General features: G+C 37.5%; 1 protein-coding gene across 1 annotated transcript in view; it reads right to left on the bottom strand.

The window, feature by feature from the left end:
* ZMIZ2 (zinc finger MIZ-type containing 2) overlaps positions 1-22,400 on the bottom strand; it is a gene marked incomplete in the record, with an annotated part of 136,043 nt that extends 113,643 nt beyond the window's left edge. The window contains 1 exon segment of the mRNA XM_053718146.1: positions 21,895-22,400.
* Between the last annotated feature and the right edge of the window lie 3,301 nt (positions 22,401-25,701).

The following is a 25,701-nucleotide window of genomic DNA, read 5'->3' as shown; positions in this document are numbered from 1 at the left end:
TTTTCCCCCAACATGCAGCCGACAGTAGCTGAAGGATAACCGTTTACAGAACACTTACTATTGTGAGCCGAAGTAATTGAGGTAATTTTTTTTTTTTTTTTTTTAAAGAGATGTTCATGTGATAGTTAGCTTTTTACAGTTATGCTGCATCACTTTCAAGTAATTTAGCAAAAAAAAAAAACAAAGGGATGTTGCTTTAAATAAAAAAAATATTATTATTTATGCATTAGAAAGCATTAATTCTATAGTAAAAAGAAATGCATGCAAAAGAAATGTGTTTTTTTTTTTTTGTTTTTTTTTAAAAAAAAGGAACACTAAATTCAAAATTTAATTTTCATGGTCCTGATAAATTCACGAGTCAGACAATTTGAAAAACAACTTTCCAATTGACTTCCATTATCTAAAATGTGCACAATCTTTAATATGCACATTCTCTGAGGAACCAGCTCCTACTGAGCATGTGCAAGAATGCACACAAGATATAAAATATTCATTTTCTGATTGGCTGATAGCTGTCACATGATGCACTGGGAAGGAAAATAGACCTAAATAACAACAACAACCGTCAGAAAATAATACAATTAAAAAAAATGTACCAGTCATTTCAAAATTAAATGCTTTTGCATTGTCATTTTTTTATGCATTTACTTACAAACTGGCATTGCTACTTACATGAGCCAGTGTTGCATAGACATCATTAAAGGGACATTATACACTCATTTTTTCTTTGCATAAATGTTTTGTAGACTATTTATATAGCCCATAAAGGTTTTTTTTTTTTAAAATAAATGTATAGTTTTGCTTATTTTTAAATAACATTGCTCTGATTTTCAGACTCCTAACCAAGCCCCAAAGTTTTATGAGAATACCGTCAGCTACCTTCTCCAGCTTACTCCTGTTTGTGTAAAGGGTCTTTTCATATGCAAAAGAAGGGGGCGGGGGGGTAGTGTCTTATTTCCCACTTGCAGTGGGCTTTCCAGCTACCTTTTCAACAGAGCCAAACTGACAGCTTCTAGGTAAGTTTTTAAACAGTTTTATACTGGATTTTTATATCAGTATCTGTGCATCTTATTCTTTATAGTAGTGTCTATTACATGCAGTTATATGAAAATGAGTGTATACTGTCCCTTTAAGTGGTGGATGGGTGAGATGACACATACTGTTGTGTACCCAGTGGCATCTTATATGTACCATGGTTGACAAACCTTAGCAATACCTGCACAAAGTAGCACATAAACATAGTGTTGGCACACTACATGCAATGCTGCCCTGGGCTACTGTCAGAATACCAACTGCTATCCATGTCAGAGCATTTTTTAAATGTTTTTAGAAGATTAGCACCAGTTTAAACAGACTTTCTCTAAATGGTGTCACCCGGACTCATACTGTATATATATTTTATGCTGTGCCAACACACAAGCAAGCACCAATTATAAATATAAAATGTCACAGTATGGTAATTCGTGAATTGGTACAACTGATGCCCGACCTGTACCTATACTGTAAATACAGATGAAGAGGTATAAGCAGAATATGACTGATACATTGATAAAGATGCTTCCAGATGCGTAATTCTGTTTCTGTGTGTCATGCTGTAGCTGTGAGCATGTGAGGGGGGGAAACTGGCAGACTCTCGCAGTCTCCTACACTTGTTCTTTGAATATAATGTGGTTTCCTTTTCAAACTCTTTTAGCTCACATGGCAATCGTAAGTGCACTTGTAAAGGACAGATTCTACCACACAGACACAAATGCATCGCATCATATGCCTCTAATACTCAAGATACAGACTATATTCCTAAACACACTGTGCTCAACATGTATGATGCACACTTTCAGAGAATTTGGAAGAGGATCATTTTCAAACAAGCGACGTCATTTAAAAAAAAAAAAAAAAATTTCAAGTGCTATTTTAGCAAGCCTGCAGGAGGGTCAAATAGCATGGGTCTTGCTGCGCAGACAATTCCTTAACCCCTTAACGACCAAGGACGTACGCCACACGCCCTCAAAAAAAATACAGTTAATGACCGAGGACGTGTGGCGTACGTCCTTGGTCTGGAAAGCAGCTGGAAGCGATCCTGCTCGCTTCCAGTTGCTTTCCGGTTATTGCAGTGATGCCTCGATATTGAGGCATCCTGCAATAACCTTTTTTAGCAATCCGGTGCAGAGAGAGCCACTATGTGGCCCTCTCTGCACCTGACATCACCGGCTAAATTCGTTGGTGGGTGGGAGCCGGTTCGGAAGGCGGGTGGCGGCCATCGATGGCCCTGATGATGTGTAGGGGGGTGGGATCGTGGGCGGGGGTCATCGGGGGCACGCACGGACGCGCGTGCACGGGAGGGCGGAGGCGGGCGGGAACCGCTGCACTACAGAAAAAAAAAAAGATGTATTAAAAGTTTTAAAATAGTATTTCTGTATATAAAATACATTAGTCAGGGGGTGGGGGGTTGCAAGCTCCCTACAAACTACCTAATTAACCCCTTCACTGCTAGCCATAATACACGTGTGATGCGCAGCAGCACTTAGCGGCCTTCTAATTACCAAAAAGCAACGCCAAAGTCATATATGTCTGCTATTTCTGAACAAAGGGGATCCCAGAGAAGCATTTACAACCATTTGTGCCATAATTGCACATGCTGTTTGTAAATAATTTCAGTGAGAAACCTAAAATTGTGAAAAATTTAGCGTTTTTTTTAATTTGATTGCATTTGGCGGTGAAATGGTGGCATGAAATATACCAAAATGGGCCTAGATCAATACTTGGGGTTGTCTACTACACTAAAGCTAAAATTAACCCTAGAAGCTCCCTAATTAACCCATTCACTGCTGGGCATAATACACGTGTGGTGCCCAGTCGCATTTAGCAGCCTTCTAATTAGTAAAAAGCAAAACCAAAGCCATATATGTCTGCTATTTATGAACAAAGGGGATCCCAGAGAAGCATTTACAACCATGTATGCTATAATTGCATACGTTTTTTGTAAATAATTTCAGTGAGAAACCTAAAGTTTGTGAAAAAAATTGTGAAAAAGTGAACAATTTTTTTTATTTGATCGCATTTGGCGGTGAAATGGTGGCATGAAATATACCAAAATGGGCCTAGATCAATACTTTGGGATGTCTACTAAAAAAAAATATATACATGTCAATGGATATTCAGAGATTCCTGAAAGATATCAGTGTTCTAATGTAACTAGCGCTAATTTTGAAAAAAAGTGGTTTGGAAATAGCAAAGTGCTACTTGTATTTATGGCCCTATAACTTGCAAAAAAAGCAAAGAACATGTAAACATTGGGTATTTCTAAACTCAGGACAAAATTTAGAAACTATTTAGCATATGTTTTTTTTGGTGGTTGTAGATGTATAACAGATTTTTTGGGTCAAAGTTAGAAAAAGTGTGTTTTTTTCCATTTTTTCCTCATATTTTATAAAAAATTTTATAGTAAATTATAAGATATGATGATAATCATGGTATATTTTGAAAATCCATTTATTGGCGAGAAAAACGGTATATAATATGTGTGGGTACATTAAATGAGTAAGGGGAAAATTACAGCTAAACACAAACACAGCAGAAATGTAAAAATAGCCCTGGTCCCAAACGGACAGAAAATGGAAAAGTGCTGTGGTCATTAAGGGGTTAACAACCAGCGACCTACAGGGTATGTTGTGGATGTTAAGGGGTTAAAGGGATATTACACACACAAAAAATCCCCATAACATGTATATTTAGGTGTAATGTTCTTTATTAATTTTTACTGTAATTTACATGTTACCCATATACTAAGTGTAATGCAAAATATCACATGAACATCTTTAATCCCTGGTCTTTTAATTATTATTGGTTATTTGTAGAGCGCCAACAGGGCTTGCGTTTTTGATAGCAGTGAGACCACACAATAAAAAGGAGGCCTGCGGGAGGGAGGGAGGTTGTAATAGTGCGGTCATGACACTGGCGGTGATGCCCACTCTTTTACGGGCTAAAAAAGCCTTACTGACCAGGGTAGGTTGTGGTCATCAACTGAAACTTCTAGGTGGAGGGAAGTAAAAATAAAAACTAAAATATGGTTGCATAAGTGCGAACGCCCTTTTATAACTGGGGATGTAGCCGTGTTTAGAATTGAGCAATCGCATTCAAAATCATGTTACATAGGAGTCAGTACACACCTGCCATCATTTAAAGTGCCTCCGATTAACCCCAAATAAAGTTCAGCTGTTCAAGTAGGTCTTTCCTGACATTTTCTTAGTCGCAACCTACAGCAAAAGCCATGGTTCGCAGAGAGCTTCCAAAGCATCAGAGGGATCTCATTGTTAAAGGGTATCAGTCAGGAGAAGGGTACAAAATAATTTCCAAGGCATTAGATATACCATGGAACACAGTGAAGACAGTCATCATCAAGTGAAGAAAATATGGCGCAACAGTGACATTACCAAGAACTGGACGTCCCTCCACAATTGATGAAAAGACGAGAAGAAAACTGGTCTGGGAGGCTACCAAGAGGCCTACAGCACAATTAAAGGAGCTGCAGGAATATCTGTCAAGTACTGGCTGTGTGGTGCAAGTGACAACAATCGCCCGTATTCTTCATATGTCTGGGCTATGGGGTAGAGTGGCAAGACGGAAGCCTTTGCTTAAAAAAAAAAAAAAAAAAACATCCAAGCTCAGCTAAATTTTGCAAAAACACATCTGAAGTCTCCCAAAAGCATGTGGGAAAAGATGTTATGGTCTAATGAAACCAAGATTAAACTTCTTGGCCATAATTCCAAAAGATATGTTAGGCGCAAAAACAACACTGCATATAACCAAAAGCACACCATACACACAGTGAAGCCTTTTGGTAGCAGCATCATGCTTTGGGTCTGTTTTTCTTCAGCTGGAAAATGGGCCTTAGGGCTAGATTTATAAAAGCTATTCTCCTTTAATTCCGTCCAAAATAGCTCATACAAACTGATCGTCATATTCATCAAAGCACTCTGCGCCTATAATTGCGCAAATCTGAAAGAAATCTCTTTGCACTCAGCGTGCATTCGCCTAGGCGCACAGTCGCACTCCCGAGTGCTACAATTTACATTAGTAATAGGCGTAATTTAACAGCCCGACCTACAAATACGCCCAGTTTCTTATTTATTATTGCTTTGCGCCGATAGGGAACTGCAATTTCGGCTTCAATTGCGTGTTGTATATTTCGCCATGCAGACTGAGGCGAACACCATTATAATACATGCTTTTACATCTTGTGATGCAGTACTTTCTTCTTTTAACTAATTTTTCAAAGGCTCAGCACCAAGAAGAGACTTATTGCCGAAATTTGCGCTTCCACTGGCGCATATGGGTACAAACAGATATATATATCGATATTTTAATATATTTATTTTTTGCGATCTTAAATTATCAACATATATAAAAAACAGCACAGAAACATTATATAATATAAATATAAGCTAAATATTAACTTAAAAACACTTTTTTACTAATCAAAACATGGCTGCGTAAATATTTATAGGGATGTACTGTGATAAATAGGGAGTAAATGCCGTTTCCGACAGGCAAAATTTATCATTATTACGCCCCAGCTCGTCTGCACAAAGTTACCTCTATTTTTATGATAAATTCAGGCGCACATGTGCGCTTCTCTGGAGGCGAGCTGGAGCGCAGTTACAGGCGAAGCACATACAGAGTTCGCCTAGCCTTTGATAAATCTAGCCCTTAGTCAAGGTAGAGGGAATTATGAACAGTTCCAAATACCAGACAATATTGGCACAAAACCTTCAGGCTTCTGCTAGAAAGCTGAACATGAAGAGGAACTTCATCTTTCAGCATGACAACGACCCAAAGCATACATCCAAATCAACAAATGAATGGCTTCACCAGAAGAAGTTTAAAGTTTTGGAATGACCCAATCAGCGCCCAGACCTGAATCCAATCGAAAATCTGTGGGGTGATCTTAAGTGGGCTGTGCACAAGAGATGCCCCCTCACAATCTGACAGATTTGGAGTGTGTTTGCAAAGACGAGTGGGCAAATCTTGCCAAGTCAAGATGTGCCATGCTGAAAAACTCATACCCAAAAAGACTGAGTGCTTCAAAAAGGGTGCTTCAACAAAGTATTAGTGCACACTTATGCAACCATATTATTTTAGTTTTTTTATTTCTACTTCCCTCCACCTAAAAGATTTTAGTTTGTTTTGCAATGGAGTTGTACAGTTTATAGGTCACATTAAAAGGTGGAAAAAGTTCTGCAATAATTTATCTTTGTCTCATTTTTTTACATCACAGAAACCTGACATTTTAACAGGGGTGTGTAGACTTTTTATATCTGTGTAATCCTAGCTTTACCCGGGTAAAGCCCAATGTAACATGATAAATCTCCCCAGAGTGCATTGAGTCACTGCAGCAAATATATATATAGGATGCACTGTAATTCACACATCTTTGCCATCTTTTTTTCTTCCGCCCAGGGGGGTTCACTTGGGGTGGGGAAAAAAAAGTGTAGATGGGGGGAATTGCATTACTTCGGGCTTTACCCAGAACCGCTTGGGTAATGTCAGCTTTACCCATGTAATCCTAGGATTACCCGGATTTCGGACTTTACCCATAACATTATATATAAATAAATAGAAAGTCCCCATAGTAGTGATATTCCCAATTTAGTTCTATCTAAATTGTAAAAGAAACATTTGGGGTTTCATATTCCTTTAAAGGGTCATTTCAGTCAAAACTGAAATTCACATCAATGTATTTATTTTTTTGTATAAAAACAGGTTTGCCATACACATATTATCAAAAATGTTCCCAGTAAAATAGATCACTGTTTTCAGTGCACATTTGAAACATTTCTAAATATGCTTCATGCACCAGCTTTTTAAACAGTGTGTCTGCTGCAATGCATAGTGAACTGGCAGTGACACTGTACCACACAGATTAATGAATACATTTATAGAGATGTAGCTTTTTTGGCTATGTGGAGCCTGCTGACACAGATTTAAGAATTCCTCCCTGTCATCTTAGAGGGGGCGAGATCAAATCACCCCAGCAATCGCTCGTTCAGGGTGATTGACATTTCCCTGTTCTAGCACAATTGGAGCAGGGTGCAGCATAGCACGAGAATGTCAAGTGGTGATGGCAGGTGGACAGGCTCACTATTTGCGAACCTGCCCACCTGCAGCTCTAGTAAATCTGGCCCTTAATCACTGCCAACACAAAACATACCAAAAATATATGTTTGATCCTGAAGATAAAAGGAGTAAATTGCAAAAGGTCAAAATCAAATGGTTTCACCTCCTTTTCAGCTCTATATGTAGAGTCAACATTGTAGGAAAATTCTGGGCTCAAATTTAAAAAAAGTGATGGTAAATCCAAGCGTATAACAAACGCTAGGATTTACCATCACTAAAAATGAAACATTAGCTTCAGTTATCATTTACTAAAAATGTGGATTTCTCACCCTATCAGTGCCGCAAGTATATTGATAATGCTAAACCAATAGCCGTACGTGGATACAGAACACTGTTAGTTGACATGCATGGGTTATTTGTTTAGAGGTGGAAACTTCACCTCATTGAAGAGTGGGCGGTGCTGAGTTAGCAATATACTTTCGGCACAGATAAGGTGAGATTAACACTTTTGTTTTCAGTAAATGACTGAAGCTAATGTTTATTTTTAGTAATGGTAAATCCTAGTGCTTGTTATACGCTTGGATTTACCATCACTTTAAGTGCATGGGTAGAATTTGTGGTGACACTGTTGCGTAGGGTTTTTGAGCCTTGCCTTTGTGCATCCATATACTGCAAATAAGCAAGTTATGCTTGTAATACCATTAATCTTGGGGAAGCAGAGTCAAACAAGAACCTGGCCCTCCCCCCGCAAGTGTTAGGTTGGACGACACTGTTCTATATAACATGTTGCCAATTTATCAATACACTGTGCTGCAGAAGATTGAGAAGATGGCTAAAAACAAGGTCATAGAAAGGTTTAAAATCGGAGAATCAATTTCACAGAGTGTGCCCAGGGGCTCACGTTTGGAGAATATTGGAAGATGCTGGAGGTAGTGACGATTACAAAATTCTGGCATACATTGAAAGTAAGCTCTTTTACGTTAAAAGGATATTAAACACTTCTTGTTTTGGAGTTGCTTCTCCCACGCTCCATAGAAAGGCCAAAAGCACATTAAAGGGACATGACACAACATTTTTTCATCTATGATTCATACAAAGCAACTTCCTACAAATTCTTTAAAATCCCACATCCTAGAAATAACCCGGCAAATGTTGAAATTAACAAACATTTCTGGCTCCTAGATTTCCAGCATATTTATCAAGCCTCGATTTAGAGACTTCAAATTAAAATCAACCATTATGAAAGTATTTCTGAACATAGGTATTTGTAGTTTCCAGGTGTGGCCTAGAAGTGAAAATTAGGCCCACGCTTTAAAAGGGACAGTACAATGTAAATTTGGTTTCACCTTAAAAAAAAAAAAAAGGTATACAAAACCCAAAATTTATTTCATCATTCAGATAGCACATTTGAGTTTAAACAACTTATTAATTTACTTCTATTATCAATTTTTCTTCGTTCTTTTGGTATCTTTTGCTGAAAATGCAGGGACGTATGCTTAGGAACCTACCCATTTCTGAAGCACTTTATGGCAGCAGTTTAGCAAGAATGTTATCCATTTGCAAGAGCACTAGATGGCAGCACTATTTCCTGCCATTTAGTGCTGCAGATGCCTACCTAGGTATCTCTTCAACAAAGAATATCATGGGAACGAAGCAAATTGGAAACATTTTTTTAAATGTATGCTCCCTTTAATGTTTTGTATATGAAATAGTTTTTGTTCTTTAAAACCACAACCCATAAAAATTGTCAGAGCTTGCAGGGAAATCAGATCTTATCACTTTCTATGTATACCCACAAATACTTCCTTACCTTATAAATCGGTCTGTATACCAAAGTCTTATACTTTACAATTAATACTTTACTTATCTCTTCTACCCCCCCCCCCAATAAGTGTAATACATTTTGCTGGCTATGTTTACATAGCTTTTCTATTGCCAATACTTGAGGTTTGAAATTTTCAGTATAGGTTGGAATAGGTTTGGAGCACTATATGGCAGCAGTTCTGCAAGAATGTTATCCATCTGTTTGAGAACTAGTTAGCATGACTATTTCCTGCCGTATAGTGCTCCAAAAACCTACTAGAATACCACGGAACAAAGCAAATTTAATATTAGCAATAAATTGGAAACGTTATAAATTGTATGCTCTGTCTGCATCACAAAATTCTTTTGGAGGTTTTTTTAATATCCCTTAAAAAAAAAAAAAAAAAGAAGGGGACATTAAACAGTTTTTGATTTTGTGTAAAAACTGTGCGCTAATTCTGTAACCTAGGTTTGTGAAATGCTGCAAATTTCCTAAATCAACCATTTAATATGCAGTAGTTGCAAGTTGCAAAATTAGCTTTTTGTCTATCTGTAGCATAGGACACAATTTCTACACAAATGCCCAGGACAAGTGTATAGCATCAGAACAAAGTTCCGATATAAACACTTGCTGCAAGAATTAAATCCCGCAACTGTGTGCTTTCAAGGCCGGGATCGGTTTATGGGGTACTGCCTACTTTGCTAGGCACGTCCCCAGTCCAATCTTGAGTTTGTCAAGAGGGAGGCTGCAGGACGCCTTATAAAGGTGGTACGTTTCATGCCGCCCTTTGGCGTGAAAGCCCATCGCTGTCAAGACGGCATGGAACGTCCTAACGGCGCAAAAGTCCTTTATAATAGGGAGAGCAGAGTATTGGACCTATGTGCAGTAAGTGGTAGTAAACATTATTCAGCAGTCCAAGTTTATAAAATACACATGAACTCTGTAACAATGATCCATGTATACGGTCAACACGCAAACAAATCACCACATTCAATTAATCTTTACATTTTTTGCTGTATCAAATACCACTTGTTTAAACACTCTTAAAGGGACATAAAACCCCATTTTTTTTTCTTTCATGATTCAGACAGAGCATGCAATTTTAAACAACTTTCCAATTTAGGTCTATTACCTAATTTGTTGGTTGGTACCCTTAGTTGAAAAGCATATCTAGGTAGCGTCAAATGCACCAATGTACTAATCAGAGATAGCTGCTTATTGGCGGCTGTATAGGATAATAGTAATTGGTTTACTCGATATGTTCAGATAGATCACAATAGTACTTTGCTGCGCCTTTAACAAAGTATACCAAAAGATTGAATAAATAGGTAGCTTTCACAAGTCTGGATCACTACATGACAGGAAATAGTGCTGACATCTATTGCTCTTGCTAATATATAACATTGTTCCAAAACTGCTGCCATAATATAGCGCTGGAGACACGTGCACATTCCTGATCTTCATGCTTTTCAACAAAGCATAACAAGAAAACGGGGGGGGGGGGAGGATTATAATAGAAGTAAATTGGTAAGTTGTCTAAAATTGTATACTCTGAATCATGAAATAAAAAATTTGGGTTTTAATCTATTACTCATTTAGAATTCAGAGTAAGTGCTTTTGCATTGTGTTTTTATTATGCACCATTTGATTATGCAATTTTATTGCATTTTCTACCGACAATAAATAATTCAATATAAAAAAGGTTGAACCATTTATTCATATGCATCAGTGCTAAAGGTTGAGAATTACACTAGAAAAATGTTCAAATATGACCTCAAATTTCATAATATTCAGCTGCACGTTACAAGTATCACAAACAAAACCGCAGAATTAAAAACACTTCAATATGAGATTTTTCGAATTTGAGAATAATAATATTTAATTGTTTATTTTAAAATTATTCAAATATCTCTAAATGTATATTTCTTTAACTGTTCAATTTAATTTGCTTGGCAAAATTGGACAGTGAAGTCCAACTCAAAAATTTGAATAGGCATGAGAATGTGGACCTGATATTCCAACGTTGTCATCATTTAGGAATGTAGATTTTTCTTGAAATGTTCAAACCTTTGCCGCAGTATCATCATCCATACTATGTAAATCAGTCAGTATTTTAAATTTAGGTATAGAATATAATCTCCATCCAACTACTGTCTGTGAGAGTGAAGAGATTTAGATCAGGGGAGGGGGGGGGAAACTTTAAAGGGTCAGTAAACTCAGAGGATGTAAAAGCTAACGCTAACGTCTTCTATATCCTTATAATCTAACCGCATTGTTAATTTTGACAAAAAATAAAATTGACATGTTTTATTAAATCATAAGTTTTGCAGCCTAACCGTTACTCTATGTCCATTCTCCAACCCCTCCACGGCATCTCCAATGTGGGAGGTATAGACCAACTCTGTACTTCCCACATGCAAATGATGTGACTCACATTTAACCTCCCACTATTGCTCGCTCACGCTCCTCAATCTAGTATATGCAATCTTGGAAGCATCGAGCGCTTGACGTGAACTTATGATTTTGGGCATGCGCAGAACTAGGAATAGCGGAACCCAGAAGCAGATGATGTCATCGTGCGCGCGTTCGCATAGCAGGTACATAGCGCGACCGATATCAACATTATTGGATGAATTGGGATTCTTCCAATATATTGAAAAAAAGCGGCGGTCATGGAGGCGGACAGTGAATACACAAGTGGTCCAAGTTTAAGTTGAAAATAGATAAGAAAAACTGTTATTTAAACATTTGATGAATTAAACATTGGTTAAATACATGTTGCACATGTAATTTTGACTGTGGAAATTCGGAGTATACTGTCCCTTTAAGGAATGAAGTACTATAAAAAGGTTTCCACTTAATTGGTTTGAATTTAATGGTTATACATATTGCAGATTTTAAAATGTGTGGGAAATTTCTCCTTTAGGGTTATTTTTGTATATGAATAGCTGTTTTTGGTCACTGAAACCACAAACCAATAATATAGGCTGATCTATCTCACTGTATACACAAAAAGCAACACTTAGAATAAATGAAAACCAAAATTTAGTAACTAGTACTGCTGTACTGGTATTTTCATTTTATAGATTGTAGTTTCAGCAGGCAAAAGCCGCTATTTCAAAAGACAAAATAAAGTTAAACAATTTAAAGGAACACCAAAGTCAAAATTAAAATGTAGTTTTAAACAAGTTTTCAATCTACTTTGGATTATCAAATAGTGCGCTATTTTTTTTTTTTTTATATATATATATATATATATATATAAATAGTCACTCAGTATGAACTGGGGCTTCAGAGAGTATGTGCAAGAATGGACATTCTATACGTATACGAGTTTGCTGGCTGTCACATGACACAGCTGGTGGGATAATGATTGAAATTCAGAATAAAGTGATATTGCACTGTCATTTACACATTTGTTGATAATGAAATTCTACTGTAGGCCCTTCAAACACACTCCACTAGCAATCACATTAAAGAAACAAAGTCACAGTACTTTAACTGTGATCAGTAGACTCACCAACACATGATAGATGATGACCAAGACACAATGACACATTTAAATACAAGCGTGTGACTAAAACAAACTGACACACCCAACCAATGTACAGTATAAATGAAACCCCAATATATAACCAAACCTGTGACTAATATACATGCAAACATGGCACCTACAGTGAGTATACAATTAGATTATTTGTGAGAGAAAAAAAAATATATAGGTGAATACCAAAAAGTTTTATCAAATAATTGGATACCTAAAACAGAAAAAAAAAAAAAAAAATTACCAGCACTTGCTAAACCATAATTTGACTTCTAAAATCTGCTGGACCTAAAACTGGTCTATGTTAAATAAATATACAACTTGTAAATTGCAAGTCATTCTTATACAGTTTTTCTATAAACATGCCAGTTCAGTGTGACAATTTTCTTAATATATTAACACCTTGCTTGCTTGCTGGAGGTGTTTTTCAAAGGCCAAATTCTCCTGACTTTTTGCCTTATTTGGAAAAGCAAATCCAGATTTATTACTAGAGGAGACAAAACTAGCCATTGAGCTTTCGTTAACAAAAACTATTATAATAAAGTATGATATCACCATTGTTGCAGATATGTAGCAGGGCTAGGCTTATGAAGTCTGCAGTGTACACTTCACTTCCAGTTCTAAGAATTGGAAACCCTACATTTTTCAGAGGTAAAATACAGGAAAAAGGGAGCACAATTAATAATGAAAGTATACAACAAACTCCTTTCTTATGACAATTAAATGGGGTTTTAAACCCAAACATTTTAATTTTGTGATTTTGACAAAGGATACAATTTAAAAAAAAATCCAATTTACTTTTATAATCAAATTTGCTTTGTTCCAATGATATTCTGTGTTGTAGAGCAGGGCTCGACAAACCCAGGAGCCTGGGAGCCACTGGCTCCTAGAATTTTACCCCTGGCTCCTAACTTTTTGGGTTATTATCCATATATCTATATATAAATCCAACTGTCTGGCTCCTAATTTTTTTTTTTTTTAACATATTCGTCAACCACCTACGTAGGCATCTGTAACACTACATGGCAGGAAATAATGCTGTCCTCTTGCATTTGGATAACATTCTTGCAAAACTGTTGCCATATAGTGCTCAGGAAATGGCCAGGTTCTGAGCATTCTGTCCTGCTTTTCAACAAAAGATAAAAAGAACAAAGTAAATTACAAAGTTGCTTAAAATTGCATGCCCTATATTTAATAAAAATGAATACTGAATTATTTGTTTAGTCTAAACAACAGTGGTCAACTTTGTAGTTTATAATTAAGTTATCAGAAGATTTGCCCATCCCTACTGATCGTCAGTGACTTGCACAATTAATACTACTGAACTGCAACCAAGACATGGTTCAACTGACATTAAGATTAACATAAAACAATATTTTCAGCAATGAACAACTAAACCAAATATTGCATAATCAAATTGACAACCTACATATACAAGACACCCACCAAAAACAAAGTAAGTATGTGATCCAATACAGTGAAAAATGCTGTATAAACTGACCCCTGTGTTACACACATTCATCTGGCCATACACACTTCATGTGCCAACCAGTTTCAGATCATGACATTTAACCAAACCAGTAGTCAAAGTCCAACATGACTCACTGAACATACAGAGAAGCCATTCATGAATAGCACCATTAAAAGGGATCGTAAACCTACAAAATATGTTATATAATTCTGCACATAGTGCAGAATTATATAACATTAGTTGCCTTTCCACGAACGCCGATTCTGGCTCTACTGAGCGGGTCTTAATCTGCACATCGTGGGTATGCTGTCTAGTCACAGCCGGCCCGATCGTGCCATTAAACTGAATGTAGCTCGCTCCAGCTCTGGTCTGGTAGCGGAAGCGAGCTACATTCAGTTTAATGGCGCAATCGGGCCGGCTGTGACTAGACAGCGTGACATTGATGCACTTATGCAGATTAAGACCCGCTCAGTAGAGCCAGGAGCGGCGTTCATGAAAAGGCTATTTTTTTTATAAAATATCTCTGAAACCCTTTTAGTTATAAAGTTGCCACTAAGCTAATGTTATATAATTCTGTAATATATATATATATATACACACACACATGCAAGTGAAGTCTATGTTGTGTGATTATTTTATTAGGTTTATAATGTTTTTTAGCAAATGTTTTTGTTCATTTAACTTAGTTTAAATTATATATTCTGTGTTGTGTGATTATTTATTAGGTTTATAATGCTGTTTAGAATTTAAAGTCTTCATTTCAAAGCTTTAAAAATAATGTATTAGGTGTTACTTATGACAATTTTGAGAGGGGCCTGGAATCTAACTCCCTCACGTCCCATTGACTTACATTATAAACTGGGTTTCAATTTACAACGGTTTCGATTTCCAACCATTCCTTCTGGAACCTAACCCCGGCGTAAACTGAGGGCTACCTGTACATGCATACACACACAGGTGGCCCTCGTTTACAACAGTTCATTTTACACCGTTTCAGAATAACAACCTTTTTTTCCCAGTCATGTGACTGCTATTGAAAAGCATTGAGAAGCAGTGCATTGATTAAAATAGCCAGTAGGTGGAGCTGTCCGCTTGTATTGCAGAAAAGCCATGCAAGCTGAAATTAATCAGTTTAACCAGACCTGAGCTATCGAGCAGATTTCAAAGGAACAAGATCTTCCCATCTATAAATCAGTCCAGATTGGAATGCATAGAAAGAACTGTTTGCAGAAAAATGCAAGTGAAGTCTGTGTTGTGTTATGTTTTTGTTTATTTAACCCCTTAACGACCGAGGACGTGCAGGGTACGTCCTCAAAAAAAAGGCAGTTAATGCCTGAGGACGTACCCTGCACGTCCTCGGTGTGGAAAGCAGCTGGAAGCGATCCTGTTTGCTTCCAGCTGCTTTCCAGTTATTGCAGTGATGCCTCGATATGGAGGCATCCTGCAATAACCTTTTGAAGCCATCCGATGCAGAGAGAGCCACTCTGTGGCCCTCTCTGCACCGGAGATCGGTGGCTTCCTTCGTTGGTGGGTGGGAGCATTACCGGGAGGCGGGTGGCGGCCATCGATGGCCCTGGAGATGTGGAGGGGGGCGGGATCGTGGGCGGGGATGCCCGGGGGCGCGCACACGGGAGGGCGGGGGCGGGCGCGTGCACGGGGAGGGAGCGGGTGGGAACCGCTACACTACAGAAAAAGGTGCAATCAGTTTAAAATAATAATAAAAAAACGATCAATGAGGTGGTTGGGGTTTGTGGGGGGGGGGGGGTTTGGGGAAGCTACACTACAGGAAAAAAAAAACTAAGAAAAAAAAGCACTTTTTTGTGTAAGCTGGGTACTGGCAGACAGCTGCCAGTACCCAAGATGGCCCCAATAAGGCAGATAGGGAAGGTTACAAAGCTGTTTTGGGGGGGATCAGGGAGGTTGGAGGCTAAGGGGGGTCCTATACAGCAGAATAATTATTATTTTTTTTTTTAAAAAAAAACCTAAACCCCCCAAAAAGCTTTTATTTTAGTACTGGCAGACTTTCTGCCAGTACTTAAGATGGCGGGGACAATTGTGGGGTGGGGGAGGGAAGGGAGCTGTTTGGGAGCGATCAGGGGGTCTGATGTGTCAGGTGGGAGGCTGATCTCTACACTAAAGCTAAAATTAACCCTGCAAGCTCCCTACAAACTTCCTAATTAACCCCTTCACTGCTAGCCATAATACACGTGTGATGCGCAGCAGCATTTTGCGGCCTTCTAATTACCAGAAAGCAACGCCAAAGTCATATATATCTGCTATTTCTGAACAAAGGGGATCCCAGAAAAGCATTTACAACCATTTGTGCCATAATTGCACAAGCTGTTTGTAAATGATTTCAGTGAGAAACCTAAAATTGTGAAAAATTTAACGTTTTTTTTTTATTTGATCGCATTTGGCGGTGAAATGGTGGCATGAAATATACCAAAATGGGCCTAGATCATTACTTTGGGTTGTCTACTACACTACACTAAAGCTAAAATTAACCATACAAGCTCCCTACAAGCTCCCTAATTAACCCCTGCACTGCTGGGCATAATACACGTGTGGTGCGCAGCGGCATTTAGCGGCCTTCTAATTACCAAAAAGCAATGCCAAAGCCATATATGTCTGCTATTTCTGAACAAAGGGGATCCCAGAGAAGCATTTACAACCATTTGTGCCATAATTGCACAAGTTGTTTGTAAATAATTTCAGTGAGAAACCGAAAGTTTGTGAAAAAATTTGTGAAAAAGTGAACGATATTTTGTATTTGATCGCATTTGGCGGTGAAATGGTGGCATGAAATATACCAAAATTGGCCTAGATTAATACTTTGGGATGTCTTCTAAAAAAAAATATATACATGTCAATTGATATTCAGGGATTCCTGAAAGATATTAGTGTTCCAATGTAACTAGCGCTAATTTTGAAAAAAAGTAGTTTGGAAATAGCAAAATGCTACTTGTATTTATGGCCCTATAGCTTTCAAAAAAAGCAAAGAAAATGTAAATATTAGGTATTTCTAAACTCAGGACAAAATTTAGAAACTATTTAGCATGTTTTTTTTTGGTGGTTGTAGATGTGTAACAGATTTTGGGGGTCAAAGTTAAAAAAAGTGTGTTTTTTTCCATTTTTTCCTCATATTTTATAATTTTTTTTATAGTAAATTATAAGATATGATGAAAATAATGGTATTTTTAGAAAGTTAATTTAATGGCGAGAAAAACGGTATATAATATGTGTGGGTACAGTAAATGAGTAAGAGGGAAATTACAGCTAAACACAAACACCGCAAAAATGTAAAAATAGCCTTGGTCCCAAACGGACAGAAAATGGAAAAGTGCTGTGGTCATTAAGGGGTTAACTTAGTTTAATTATATATTCTGTGTTGTGTGATTATTTTATTAGGTTTATAATGTTGTTTAGTATTTAAAGTCTTCATTTCAAAGCTTTAAAAATAATGTATTAGGTGTTACTTATGACAATTTTGAGAGGGGCCTGGAACCTAACTCCCTCACTTCCCATTGACTTACATTATAAACTGGGTTTCAATTTACAACGGTTTCGATTTACAACCATTCCTTCTGGAACACATTATTTTGTAGGTTTACAGTCCCATTAAAAGGGATAGAAAGCTCAAAATTGAAATGTGCACGGGTGCATTTCAATTTTAAATAAAGACTTTTGCAATATACACATTAGCAAAAAATGCTTCCAGTAAAAGTTATTACTCTTTTAGGTGGCATATACACATATGCTGTGAGGGCCTGTACATCAGCATTCAAAACACCAATGGCGGTCATGTGTATTACCACTATACAAACAAAACAAAAAACAAAAATCCCAGACTGGCTTCAAATCTTGTAGTAAACAAATATCCTTTTACCACAATTACAATAAAACACAGCTTGAAGCAGGATTTATCAAACAAATTCTCCTAAAATTGCGCCTATAAAGCCACATACAACTTAATACTCTGACTTATTAATGCAAAGTGTGCCTTAAATTGGGCAAGTACGACTATACAGTCCTCTTACTTTGTTCGTCAAGTTGCACCAGTGCTTTTTAAAAAGGGTTAAAGGGACAACAAACACTAAAATTTTCATTATTCAGATAGAGAATACAAATTTAAACATTACAATTTACTTCTATTATTTATTTTACTTCATTATTTAGATATTCTTAGTTGAAGAAAAAGCAATGCACATGGGTGAGCCAATCACACAAGGCTTCTATGTGCAGGAACCAATCAGCAGCTACTGAGCCTATCTAGATATGCTTTTTAGCAAAGAATATCAAGAGAATAAAACAAATTAGATAATAGAAGTAAACTAGAAAGTTGTTTAAAATCATGAAAGAAAAAAATGTGGGTTTCATGTCCTTTTAAATTTGCTAGTTTTAGTCGCATTTCTAGAGTCTGCCTTAGCATTATGCCCAATAACCATTTTTTTTTTTTTGTGTCTTTGGAGAGCACAAAGTTCTCCTACAACTATGTGCATTATAGTTCCCCATAGGTACTGTGGAGAACAGCATTAGAAATAATTTTGCCTTTGAGCTCGTGTCATGTTCACATCTATTTCTGATGGAGTAGTTTTTGATTCTAGCAGGTCTATATTTGGCTATATACATATGCCAAATATAGAATGTAAAATCGCCCCACAAAGAACAAAAATTATATTAACAATTTGAATGTGTTGTGATTATAAAGGGTCAATATTATAACAAAATTAAAGTAAAAAATATATTGTTGTACCACACCAAAATTAATGCACAACAAACAAACAAACAAAAAAAACCAAACAAACAAACACACGTGTTTGAAATGAGAAATCAGGAGAACGTCCCTTTTTTTGCGTGGAGAACTTAATCATAATTCGGTCCAGCTCACCCTCCAAACAGCACAAATTAATGAGTGCAATTTTTTTTTAAAAAAGGGCGCACCGGTGTGATTTTCCAAGGGTCAGCGGCAGAGAACTCTGAGGAGAATATAAAGGAGAATTCTCCTAGCCCTTAATAAATCTAGCCCTTAGTGGGTAAAAAGTGTATAAGAACAGACAAAGTAAAAAACCAATGTCCAAAAGCAATCATGGCATTTCCTTAGCTGACACATTTCAGATGGAAACCATAATCATAGACTAAAACGCAATAGGAGTGACGTGAATTTGCATCCGTGGAGACTTCATTTGGGTCATACAAGCCACTGCTGAGACTCAGTGGTGTTTGAATACTGGTGCACAAGTCCTCACAGCATATGTGCATATGCTGCTGAAAAACAGTAATAAAAAACTTTTACTAGAAAAACCCACACAGATTACTATTTTGAACGTTCTATCCGTTTAAAAGGAATAGTAAGTGCATACCCATGAATGAACTAACAGCCAGTATTTCTAAGATATAGGTAAACATATCTATACTATTGTAGATCCAGACCAGGGCAGTATGATCAGGTATGGCAATAACATGCAACTATACACTTGTCATAAAGCCCAATTGTGCAATGTGACAGCTGACACCCATCATGTAACCAAGTGTGAACAATATGTAACCTGACACATCTTATGACCATGTGTAATGCACATGCAATTAAATCTTTATAAAAATAAAAAAAAATCTTTTTTTTTAGAGCAGAAAGCCCTGATCTTAAAGTGAAGGTAAACTTTGATGAATCAGTGCCGTTTTTAAAAATACTATTAAAAACAGGGGCACTTTCATTCATCACAGTTTACATTTCCTTGTTTTTGTACAAATAAATACTTACTTTTTATTCTGGAAGCCGCTCCAGCACGTCCCCCATCCATCGCAAGCCTCTTCATACGTCACCAATGGAAAATCCGGCTTCCTCCAGTCATGGCTTCCCCTCAGGCAATGTTTGCTCTGGGGGGGAAGCCGTGATTGGAGGAAGCCGGATTAGTCCATTGGTGACATATGAAGAGGCTTGCGACTGGCGGGGGGGGGGGGGGGGAAGCGCTGGAGCGGCTTCCAGAATTAAAAGGTATTTGTACAAAAACAGGGAAATGTAAACTTTGATGAATGAAAGTGCCCCTGTTTTTAATAGTATTTTTAAAAACAGGGCACTGATTAAAAAAAAAATACTTTAAAAGGACAAGTAAATACAGTAGCTTTGTACAATTAACAAATGCATGATAACAAGACAATGCAATGCACTCAGTCTGAACTTTAAATGAGCAGTAGATTTTTTTCTAACAAGTTTCAAAGTTATGTCTATTGCCACTCCCCCTGTACCATGTGACAGCCATCAGCCAATCACAAATGCACATACGTATATTCTGTGAATTCTTACACATGCTCAGTAGGAGCTGGTAACTCAAAAAGTGTAAATATAAAAACACTGTGGACATTGTGTTAATGGAAGTAAATGTGAAAGTTGTTTAAAATTGCCTGCTCTATCCTTATCACATCAAATTTTATCTTGAGAAATGTTTATGTCTCTAAGTAGTACAAGGTCTATAAAACAAAATCCCAAAGATTTTGCATTAGTTCTCTCCATGATTTATGTAAAGGGATATGAAACCTCAAATTTTATTTTGAGATTCAGACAAAGCATATAATAAAAAAAAATTAAGTTTCTAATTTACTTTTATTATAAAATTTGCTTTCTTCCCATCGTATCTGTTGAAGAGATACCTAAGTAGATGTCTGGACCAAAACATGGCAGGGAATAACGCTGCCACCATCCAGTACTCTTAGAAATGGATAACGTTCTTGCAAAATTGCTGTCATATAGTGCTCCAGACATTATGCACACTCCTGAGCTTATGTCTTTCCATTTCAACAAGATACAGAGAGCACAAAAATAAAGGATACTGTAAATGAGAACATGCAATTTTAAAACAATCTGAATCATGAACAAAAAAATGTGGAGTTGCATGTCCCTTTAAAAAGTACAAAATGAGTCTACGCCTGCATTGTAACCAATATAAATGAGGCCTGTCACCAGGCTGCAACTTAGATTCCATCAAACACATCTTATTTCATAAACAGAACAATCACCTATAGCCAACTTGCAACCAAATTCCCTTAAAAAAAAAAAACAAAAAAAAAAAAAAAAACATAATAAATTCAGACATATGCAACATGTAATACACATGCAACAAATACCTTACCAATGGTTGAACAATATAACAACATTACCCCAAGCAAAAGACCAGAATACAAGGGGAACACATTGCTATGTGACAATCAAGCCAATATCAATCAGACCCCCAATATCTGCATTCAGTCTGTAAACTATACAAGCAAAACCTTATATTTCTTGACATTCTGGCAATGACCAACACACCTTACTCTTGAAGCACAATCTTTCCAATGTTCCCTTAAAGTGGTGACGTTTTAGCACACAACAAACAATAACTACACTAGGTGTGTGACCAATGGTCACCAGATTTATAACCAAGTTTGTGAGGAATGTACAGTCTTACCCCACTCCCAACCTAGTACAGTACACTAGCCAACATGCAACCAGACACCTAATGTATACGCAGGACAGATAGCAGAAATAATTACACATCAACATACAATGAAACTCTAAGCAAACAGCTAGTAACCAATACACAGACAGCAGTCCACAAAAATACAACTGACAACAAAGGGCAAGAGACCACGATACATAAACCACGCTGGTTATGAACACAAATGTAACCATGTTGTTAGCCAAACCAGTATACGTCTGTGCCACTGTAGCAATGCCAGAAACCAACACAATGACCAATGCAGTTTTACCCGTGTGCACACTATATACTGCTACAGAATGAGTGCTGCCTGTGACCAGCATGAAACTATAGGGTACAGGCTTCTTGTATATAACCGAGCTTGAAACCTACATGTTATATATATTATAAAGTTAGCCAGTTCCTACCACTTTAGGATCTATCTGTAAGAAAACTGGCATCATGCCAATAGCAAAATGTTATTAAAGGTTCACATCGGTGACCAGACTCTTACCTTACCGAGCCAGAGGTCTCTCCGGTAGCAGTTTCACCTATCCATGCTACAGTCTACACTGTGCTGACCGTCCTCCAGACTAAACCAGGCAGAAGGGAGATAGGCAGTGCCAATGTTGTGCCCCTCACAGAGACACGGAGGGCAGAGATGAGGTGTAGGAAAAGGTGAGGAGGGGAGGTGTAGTGTGCGCAGGGAAGGTGCAGGATAATCAAGGACGTATAGTGCGATGCATGAAGGGTGGGGGTGGGATGGGGTATAATGATGGAACAGAGGGTAGGAAGGGGTGATCAGGTTATACAATATGAATGGGTAATGGCTTCGGTGTAAGCAGGAGGAAATAAAGGGTAGTTAGGGTGTAATGGAGGGGCAGGGAGATGCTGTGCTTTCTCTTCCCCCTTCCAGATCTGTTCTCAGCTCCTTTCCTCCATGCTGCAACCTGAAATGCCAAGCTCCTCTGTATCACGCTCTCCCTTCTCCAGCCTCTTCGCTTAGCCTCCAATTGCACAATTTTGCTAATTAATATTCAAGAGCTTCCTTCTTCTCCAGGGTTTCTAACCACTCCCTCCGATCTGGAAACCCACCCATTTCCCCCCAACACGATTTCTCAGCAGACCAAAGCAATGTATTGCCGATAATGTCTAGGCTGGAGCTGGTAGTGCAGCTTGTGGGGGAGGGGTAATGCAGTGTGTCAGAACAGTCTGAAACATTATTAACACTGTCACTTCCAAATGGGTGACATGTGTAGCAGAACAAACAGTATCCTTTTTAGTAGAAACTAATATACACTACTGTGCATAGCAATGTGTTAAATTATATATATATATATTATATATGTATGTGTGTGTGTGTATATATATATATATATATATATATATATAAACTTTTCTATTTATTCTTTAATTGAATGCACTTTAGTGGCTCCATTTTATTAGTTTTTACCCAATAACACACACTGTGCTATAGCTTGGTTCTGTGTGGGACTCAGCATGACAATATTTGTATGGGGCCACTAGGGAATTATAAAGCAGGGTTCTTCAAACTTTTTTTCCTAAGATCCAGTCCCATGATACCACATAACTTCGCAACCCTATTTTTGTGCTTGGTCTAAAAATATACAACAAGATATCTGACATTTTTGGCAAAGTGACTAGTGCGTTCTTTCTTCCTAATTGTTGTCAAACTTGAAAGTGTTATAAAAAGGTAAAAAGACACACAGCCTCTAATACAAAATACGCACCACACATAATCTCATACAACACACACACTCTCGTATACACCACACAATCTGAAACAACACACACACCACACAACACACACACACACAACACTCTCATACTACACACACAACACTTTCATACAACACACACTCTCGTATACACCACACAATCTGAAACAACACACACAACACACACACAACACTTTCATACAACACACACTCTCGTATACCACACACACCACACACTCCGATACAACATACACACTATCATACAACACACACACTCATGTATAACACACACATTGTCATACAACACACATACAGACTCTCATACAATACACAACACACACACACTACTCCCATATAACACACACACTCTCATAAAACACACACACTCTCATACAACACACATAACACACATGCACAGTCTCATACAACACACACTCTCATATAACACAACACACACTCTCATATAACACACCACACACTCTCATACAACACACTCTCATACATAGCACACCACACTCACTCCCATATAACACACATTCCCGTTCAACACACACACTGTCATACAACACACACACTGTCATACAACACACATGCACAGTCTCATACAACACACACTCTCATATAACACACCACACACTCTCATACAACACACTCTCATACATAGCACACCACACTCACTCCCATATAACACACATTCTTATTCAACAAACACACTGTCATACAACACACACACTGATATACAACACACATTCACAGTCTCATACAACACACACTCTCATATAACACACCACACACTCTCATACAACACACTCTTATACATAGCACACCACACTCACTCCCGTATAACACATATTCTCATTCAACACACACACTGTCATACAACACACACACTGTCATACAATACACACCACACACTCTCATACAACACACCACACACACTCTCCTACAACACAAACACAAATCACTACACAGTAAACATGGTGTTGTAACTAGGGTTGCCACCTCGGTCATCTTTTCCTGGACACTTATGAGTTACACATGCTGCAGGGTAAGCAGAGGGGAACATGCATTGCACACCTAAATAGCACATGAAAAGTGACTCTGGACAACACTATTCATGTTCCTCCCTGCATACCCTGCAGCATGTGTAACTCATAAGTGTCCAGGAAAACATGGCCGAGGTGGCAACCCTAGAACTTGCGACCCAGTAATGGGTCCCAACCCGTGGTTTGAAGAATCCTGTTATGAAGTGTTCAACCAATGCATAGAGGGCCTACTTGGATATTTTTTATTTTCATTTGTCTGGCTAATTTAAAAAGGGGCATAAAACCAAAAATTGTTTCTTTCATGATATATAGAGAGCTTGCAATTTTAAATAACTTTCCATGCATTACCTGTGCTGGTGCATTACCTGACAGAAATGCAGGGGTGCCAATATTTTTGGCCTTGACTGTGTATATAAATATATATATATACACACAGTTTCTTTCAAGAGCCAAGCAATGTGCAGAGAAGATTGAAAATAAGGAAAGGTAAAGGACTGATATGGAATTAGGTGTTTTACTATTGCTTTACCCATTTATGAGCTGCATAGTAGCAACTGAATGACATTCTTTACAAGAGCAAGCTCTGCTAAACAGACACATGGTCCGGACTCAAACATTATAAAGTCCTTGTAAATTATAAGCATTATAAAGTCCAGTGGTCCTTAAAGGGACAGTATACTGTAAAACTGTTTTTCCCTTAATGTCTTCCCAATAACTTTGTTATACTAGCTGCAAAGTATAACATGTGTGAGAAATTGCTTCTTTAGATTTAATTTTGCATATAAAATAGCTGGTTTTGTTCTTTGACACCACAACCCATCAAAATGGGTTGAACTTGCAGGGAAATCAAATCTCCTTCTGTTCATCACTTTCTGTACACACAAATACTTCCTCATTTATCTTTGGTTGTACACCACATCACAATACAGTACTTAGAGAGAGAAATTGGAAATTAACATTGTATTACTTATCTCACCTACCTCCCACTGGGAGTGTAATTTCTCCTGCTGGCTATGTTTACACAGCTTTTTATAGCCTATACCTAAGTAGAGAGACTTCAGTATAGGTAAAGATATCCCAGACAAAATAGCTTTTTAAAATATCAAATAAAGATAAAGGGTATATTTGTAAACAATTTAATACACTTCAGAAGGTAAAATGGATAACTGGAAACAAATTAAAGGGGGGGGGGATTTAGATTAAACTGTCCCTTAAAGGGACATTAAACACTAAATACATTTTATAAGCATAGAAGTGAGGATATTCTCCGCCTCCCTCTAGTATTGGGTGCCACCATTTTGAAATTTGTCTTTCACTATATTCCAGTGCCGACCTGTTTTCACATGTGCAGTAATTCTGCTTCAGATGTCTGCAGTTTAACCTAGGTTCCAAAATAAGTATACAAAAAGAGATATCCACTAGGGTTATCTGTAAAGGGGAACACACTAGTTAAGTAAATACAGTTTTCTACAAAAATAAAAATAAACAAACAAGTATAATGCAAGATATGAATTAAAATAAATATCTGTGTGGAAT

This window comes from Bombina bombina, chromosome 6, assembly GCF_027579735.1.
Source record: "Bombina bombina isolate aBomBom1 chromosome 6, aBomBom1.pri, whole genome shotgun sequence".
Lineage (NCBI taxonomy): Eukaryota > Metazoa > Chordata > Amphibia > Anura > Bombinatoridae > Bombina > Bombina bombina.
Note: the sequence above shows the minus strand (reverse complement) of the source record. Positions and strands in the feature narration are given on the sequence as shown.